The following is a 6,306-nucleotide window of genomic DNA, read 5'->3' as shown; positions in this document are numbered from 1 at the left end:
TCCTGCGGTGTCTATATAGTCTCTTTGCCGTCAGCCTCCAGGGTGGGCAGACGGCAAAGAAGAGGGCACAGAGGAGGGGGGGAGGAGGAGGCAGACGGCAAAGAGTGGAGGGGGGGAGAGGCAGACGGCCAAGAGTGGAGGGGGAGGGGAGGAGTAGGCATACGGCAAAGACGGAGGGGGGGAGGCAGACGACAAAGATGGAGAGGGAGGGAGGGGAGGAGTAGGCAGACAACAAAGATGGAGGGGGAGGCTGACAGCAAAGATGGAGGGGAGGCAGATGGCAAAGCCTCCGTTAACCCCTAACGGAGGCAACGCCTGTCGGCTGCCGTCTCGAGCACTTTGCTGACAGCTCCTAAGGAAAGCTGACGGCAAAGAGCTATGCCGTCCGCTTTGGAGGGGCACACGACAAAGAAGGTCCTATGCCATCGTGGGCTGACAAAGAAATTTTGCCGGCCGTGAAAATCTTTGCCGTCTGTGATTTTGTCTTTGTCGTCTGTGATGGCAGACGACAAAGAAGCTGATTCCTGTAGTGGATGCGGCGCAGGCGGGGTGCGGGGCGGCTGCGGGCGGGGTGCGGGGCGGGGTGCGCTGCGGGCGGCGGGGTGTGGGGCGGCGCTGCGGGCGGCAGGGTGCGCGGCGGCGATGCGGGCGGCGGCGACTTGCTGTGCGGGATGCCGCGGGGTGCGGGCGGCGGGGTGCGGGGCGGCGCTGCGGGGTGCGGGCGGCACTGTGCGGGGCGGGCTGTGCGGTGAGATGCAGGGCATTGTTGCTGTCCATTGTTGCTGTTCATTGCTGTCTAAAATTTCTATTTCTATTTGTCTATTGCTTGCAGATGAATGATGACCAAACCTTCTTGGACATCATTGATTTTGGTTACACACAAACACAACCAGATAGTCCAATTGGAGAGCAGGCAACTCCATCAATTCAGCATCGTTCTGCAATAACACAGAAAGGAAAATCCAAGAAAGGAAAAAAATGGTCTAGTGATGAGGACAAGGTTCTCATAGCAGCATGGGCAAATACAAGTTTGGATATTGTTGGGACATATCAAAACCGAGATACTTATTGGGCTAGAATTTCAGAGTACTACAACAGACAGAAGGAATCATCATGGTCGGAGCGAAATGATAATGCAATCAATTGCCGTTACACATTCATTAACAGAGAGACCTCTGAATTTTGTGGTTGCCTTCAGCAGATTTTAAATAGGCAAGAAAGTGGAAGGACTATAGAAGAAAAGGTATGCGCCAATATGTGGTGTGCAATATTCTATATGTGTTGTGCATATTTTAACCATATATTTATATGTGCAGACAAACGATGCACACATTATGTTCAAGGAAATGGATCCTACAAAAAAGAAGCCTTTCACATTGATGCATTGCTTAGAGTTTTCGAAGTATCCAAAGTGGCAGACAAGAGAACTTGAAACTTTTCTGAAGAAACAAAAGAAGACCATTGATGCAAGTCCGGGCACAGCCACCAATGATCCGGCTGATGCATCCTCGGTACATACTGATGCTACCTCGATACGCACTGATGCTCTTGAACATGAGAAAAGACCTGATGGTGTGAAGAAGGACAAGAGAGGTAAGGCTGATGACATTGCTTCCAAGCTTTCATTAGAAACTGTGTGGGCAGCAAAGCAAGAGAAGGATGAGATCAAAGAGGCGGCAAGAAATGCTCGCTACGCGCAGTAACTTGAATTGCGAAAAGAGGAGATTGCACTAAAAAAGAAGGAGGATGCACGAAACGATAGGGAGGATGCACGAAGACAGTTTGAATTAGATGAGAGGATCATGCTCATCGACACTAGTGGTATGACTGATGTGCAAAAGCAGTTCTACCAAGCTAAGCAGAAGGAGATCCTTGCTCACGGCCTAGAGTAATGTGAGCTATGTGTTATTGTATAATTTAACAACGTGTATATGGACGTGTAAATGAAGATATACACGTTCAAATTTACACCATCCACTAGATATGCTCTAAGATTGTGCTCGAAGATGGTTGCAAGGTTCACATGGAAATTGCACTCTAGCGCACTGCAGACTGAAGCCGCTTGCCGTCGACGTCCCACACGCCTCCATGCTAGCATGAAGAAGCTCCACCAGGGGGCCATGTTGCTGCATTCATGGCAGGTTGAGCAGGGTGTTGGTGACGAAGCTCGTCAGCACCGGGGAACAGAGTCACACCTTGGGAACATGCAGATCCGGCATGGAAGAGGGGGGTGCCCATTTGTGAAGGAAGTCAAGGTTGGGCAGGGGGGGATCCACGATCGGATCTGGCGAAGTGGCTCCACGGCTACTAAAATATACGCACCCTAATTTTCATATATACACCTGGGATGCCTACGATTTTCATATAATGAATCTTCCTAAGTTACTATTGTTGACGCTACTGTTACAATCACTACAAAACTGCTGCTATTACCGTTACTACTATTATTTTGCTCGGCTACTAAAATATTTGCTGGAGAGAGATATCCCAGGTGTGGCTGAATTGACAACTCAACTGCTAAGACCAATAAATAGTCTTTGGCTCCCTTGTGTCGAATCAACATATCAGGGTGTAATACTACCCTCGAAGGCTTTTACGATCCCCTATACTTGTGGGTTATCAGGGTGACCGCACCCTGATTTCTTGTAGTCACCTCCTAGCTGCTCTAGCCCTGATCTCTCTGAATATTTTGGGAAAACCCTAGAGAGCCACCGAAACACTTTTGTCGCCGCCGCAAGTCTCTGTTCTGTTGTGTGCCCATTTGAAGCCATGTTTTGGTGCCTCGCCGGAGAGGGGATTGATCACATAGGGTCTCTACGTCAACCTTGTTGTTCCCATTGTGATGTTTGAGTAGTTCACCACAGACCTACGGGTCCATAGTTAGTACCTAGAGGACTATCTCTCTCTCTATGTTCATCATTGTCAAGATCACCACAATTCATGTGGTGATCTATCTTATGTAATCACTCTTTTGTTGTGCGTTTGTTGGGATCCGGTGAATTTTAGGTTTATGTTCACATTATTCATGAATAATATTTGAGCCTTTTCAGAATTCCTATATGCATGATTTTTATAGCTTCGTAATTCTCTTCGATCTATCAGTTCGGTTTGGCCAACTAGATTTATCTTCGATGGGAGTGGTGCATTGTAGTGGGTTCAATTTTACGGTGCTTAATCCAGTGACAGAAACGGACATGCCACGTATTATAATGCTGCCATTAAGGGTAAAACGATGCGGTTTACTCATATTAATTGGATTTACTTTTTCTACATCATGTCACCATCCTCCAAGCATTACTCTGTTTTTACTTAATACTCTAGATGCATGCGGGATAGCAGTCGATGGTTGAAATAATAGTAGTAGATGCAGGAAGGAGTCGGTATACTTGCTTATGAATGTGATGCTTATATACATGATCATTGCCGTGAATAAGTATTACGTAACTATGCGTTTTTCTATCAATTGGTCATCAATATTTTTCTAACCATCGTATGCTTCTTCTGGAAAGAAGCCTCTAGCGAAAACTATGGCCCTCGGGTCTCCTCACAAATATTTTTATAAAAAATCTAAATACCTTCTGTCATTATTTACTTTCTTTCTATTTTCAATTTATATTTATAAATTATCTATATATCACTATTATCCCTTGCAAGTAACGAATTAAAGGGGATTGACAACTCTCATACCCGCATTGGGTGTAAGTGTGTTCTTTTTTGTGTTGGCGCTAAAGACGGAAATTTGCACGGTCCTTCTATTGATTCGATAATCTTGGTTCTCACTGAGGAAAATATCTACATCTACTATGGTGTATCATCCCCTCATCTTCAGAGAAAATTCCAACACAGTTTACAGGTATCACCACCTGAGCACGTGACACTTTCGCAAGCTCAAACCTCCACATCGTGTGTGTACCCATCAGCCACCAAGGTAACCTGAAGCCGCCTCCGGCAAGGATTAGAGACAAGCCATACCGCTAACGGTCAGCCACGTAGCACACCTGATCTAGACGAGACTCCCCCGTGCCCTGGCGAATCAGAACCGCATGCCTTCCGTCAACAAAAGACATGTAGCAGCAAGCAAGGGTTGTCGAAGTTGTGGCCACCCGCTACATCTAAGCACGAAGCACTTACCAACCGCTCTCGAACATCACATCTCCCTTAATCTCCTCCAATCTTTACCTACTAATAAAGCACCGATAACTTTTGTTCGTACGTCGTCGGCGGTTTTGCAAAAAAATCCTTATGTTTTCGGCTATTCAACCTGCGGTCCTTACGTGCGTTAAAAAACGTTTCGTTTTTACGTAAACCCCCTCGTCCGTCCGTAGCTACGGGCCTCCCCCACCACCAGCACCGGGCTCTCCGCCACCGCCCGCCTCACCGCCTCCCCACCGTCGCCCCTCGCCGGCGCGCCCTCCTGGCCGCCCGCGCCGGGCCAGCCCCTGGCCTATAGCCTCCCCTCGGGAGGCACTGACACCCCCACTCCCACACGATCCTCCCCCACTTCTCTCCCCTCCCCTCCCGATCCCGATCTGGATCGGGGCTAGACCGCCCCCGTCGCCATCCCATGAAGTTTCGTTGACGCTCGCCGTCATCGGCGCCCTCCCACACCGGCCCCGCCTTGCAGCACCCCTTCATAGCCTCCAAACCGACCCCGTCGTCCTCACCGGTGACTCCCCGCCTTGCCCCGAGCCCACTGCCCCCAACACGTCGCCGGTGAGGCCATGGCCTACATCCTCCGTCCTCTCCCTCTCCCCTCGCCTCGCGCTCGCACCGTCGCATCAGTACGTCCCTGGATCTGCTCGTCGTTCTCGCTCGCCATGTTGGAAATATGCCCTAGAGGCAATAATAAATTAGTTATTATTATATTTCTTAGTTCATGATAATCGTTTATTATCCATGCTATAATTGTATTGACTGGAAACACAATACTTGTGTGGATACATAGACAAAACATGTCCCTAGTAAGCCTCTAGTTGACTAGCTCATTGATCAAAGATGGTCAAGGTTTCCTGGCCATAGGCAAGTGTTGTCACTTGATAATGGGATCACATCATTAGGAGAATCATGTGATGGACTAGACCCAAACTAATAGACGTAGCATGTTGATCGTGTCATTTTGTTGCTACTGTTTTCTGCGTGTCAAGTATTTGTTCCTATGACCATGAGATCATATAACTCACGGACACCGGAGGAATGCTTTATGTGTATCAAACGTCGCAACGTAACTGGGTGACTATAAAGATGCTCTACAGGTATCTCCGAAGGTGTTCGTTGAGTTAGTATGGATCAAGACTGGGATTTGTCACTCCGTGTGACGGAGAGGTATCTCGGGGCCCACTCGGTAATACAACATCACACACAAGCCTTGCAAGCAATGTAACTTAGTGTAAGTTGCGGGATCTTGTATTACGGAACGAGTAAAGAGACTTGCCGGTAAACGAGATTGAAATAGGTATGCGGATACTGACGATCGAATCTCGGGCAAGTAACATACCGAAGGACAAAGGGAATGACATACGGGATTATACGAATCCTTGGCACTGAGGTTCAAACGATAAGATCTTCGTGGAATATGTAGGATCCAATATGGGCATCCAGGTCCCGCTATTGGATATTGACCGAGGAGTCTCTCGGGTCATGTCTACATAGTTCTCGAACCCGCAGGGTCTGCACACTTAAGGTTCGACGTTGTTTTATGCCTATTTGAGTTATATGGTTGGTTACCGAATGTTGTTCGGAGTCCCGGATGAGATCACGGACGTCACGAGGGTTTCCGGAATGGTCCGGAAACGAAGATTGATATATAGGATGACCTCATTTGATTACCGGATGGTTTTCGGAGTTACCGGGAATGTACCGGGAATGACGAATGGGTTCCGGGAGTTCACTGGGGGGGCAACCCACCCCGGGGAAGCCCATAGGCTTTGGGGAGACACACCAGCCCTTAGTGGGCTGGTGGGACAGCCCCAAGGGGGCCTATGCACCAAGAATAAATAATCAAAGGAAAAAGAAAAAAAAAGAGGGAGGAAGTGGGGAGGGGGACTCCTCCCACCAAACCAAGTCCAACTCGGTTTGGGGGGGGGGGGAGTCCTCCCCCCCTTGGCTCGGCCGACTCCTTGGGGGTCCTTGGACCCCAAGGCAAGGCCCCCCCCTCCCTCCTCCTATATATATGGAGCAATTAGGGCTGATTTGAGACGACTTTCTCACGGCTGCCCGACCACATACCTCCATAGTTTTTCCTCTAGATCGCGTTTCTGCGGAGCTCGGGCGGAGCCCTGCTGAGACAAGGTCATCACCAACCTCCGG

The 6,306-nt window shown here is 48.9% G+C and overlaps 1 pseudogene; it reads left to right on the top strand.

Moving 5' to 3' along the window:
- Positions 1–533: 533 nt before the first annotated feature.
- On the top strand, positions 534–1,892 carry LOC123428929 (annotated as a pseudogene).
- Positions 1,893–6,306: the final 4,414 nt, after the last annotated feature.

This window comes from Hordeum vulgare, chromosome 2H (assembly GCF_904849725.1).
Source record: "Hordeum vulgare subsp. vulgare chromosome 2H, MorexV3_pseudomolecules_assembly, whole genome shotgun sequence".
In the NCBI taxonomy this organism is placed as follows: Eukaryota; Viridiplantae; Streptophyta; class Magnoliopsida; order Poales; family Poaceae; genus Hordeum; species Hordeum vulgare.
Note: the sequence above shows the minus strand (reverse complement) of the source record. Positions and strands in the feature narration are given on the sequence as shown.